Source organism: Aphis gossypii, chromosome X (assembly GCF_020184175.1).
Source record: "Aphis gossypii isolate Hap1 chromosome X, ASM2018417v2, whole genome shotgun sequence".
NCBI classification, from domain to species: domain Eukaryota; kingdom Metazoa; phylum Arthropoda; class Insecta; order Hemiptera; family Aphididae; genus Aphis; species Aphis gossypii.
Window position 1 is genome coordinate 24,249,412 of NC_065533.1, and position 1,222 is coordinate 24,250,633.

A 1,222-nucleotide genomic window follows, 5' to 3' on the forward strand; every position below is an offset into this window, starting at 1 on the left:
TTCGAATGATTTTGATCGAATTTAAAATACCTACAGGTGTAAAATTATATCCAATTATAATAAAGCTAGGTATTTATTTGAGTTTCTGTAATCGAGATGGCAGCGTTACGCAAACACAAAAAATTATTTGATTTCCGTTTGTCGAAACAGAATCCCTATGTAAGTACATCTTTTAAATGTTCCTTCTTATTGCACGTTAGAAGATCGACTATTCCAAAGTTGAATTTGTGTGTTTTGTAGTGTTTGAGAAGTAGCGCAATCAGCGATTTATAGTGATGGCATTTGGCTTTTATACAATATAATATAGGTACACAATTACTACATATATGTTATAGTCACAAAACCACTAAGTTGATTATCAACTAAAGGCTACATTGAATAGCTTACTATTTTAGATTCTGTAGTACCTAGAATAGTAGTGCAGTGAAATTAAAAGCCAGACACTATTCGAATAATGTAGACAATCCAAAATCGATGAAATAATTACTCGAAACACCAATTTAAATTCTTGTAGGAGACGTTTAAATTTATTGGGTACATACCAAATAGAAAGTTCAATGGTATATTGACTATAGGTATTATAGTGGCGAAAGACAAAATCAATTACGATACCATTGACGCAATAAAATACCATTTCTTTCCAAATGTACCAGTGGGGGAATACAAATTAGGTATTATCCAAGTAATATCATTCGATTAAACACCACAAGTTGAAAATAGATTTCCGTTCAGTCAATATCAAACAATCGCTTTAATTCGCCGTCAACACGAACTGCGTTGGTATCAAAGGGTACAAATTGATGAACTACTGAAGGAATCCATCCCTACTCTTCGAGAGTGTAGGTACAGGCACAGTGTAAAATCGTAAATTAGATAATAATGTAATTCTATAGAAATATCGCCTTCACTAGCTGTGATGATGATAATAATAATAACGTACCCTCACAAAAATATGCAATACTACAAACATTCAATATTTCTAAATTCGATAAATTACATAAAAAGGCATATTGCTATGATTGCGGTGGGACCGATTTAAACTAATAAACTAATAGCGATGTCCTGGTCTTCAAGTGTATATTGTGTTTGTACGACGATGGAAACTTCGCCATACTTTGATCTCTCTGCAAATAGCAATCATCAATATCCATCACGCCGATGTCCAGTGCCTAATCAAGTGAGGTCGATTGTTTGGTGATAAAAATATATTTTCAAGCCAAAA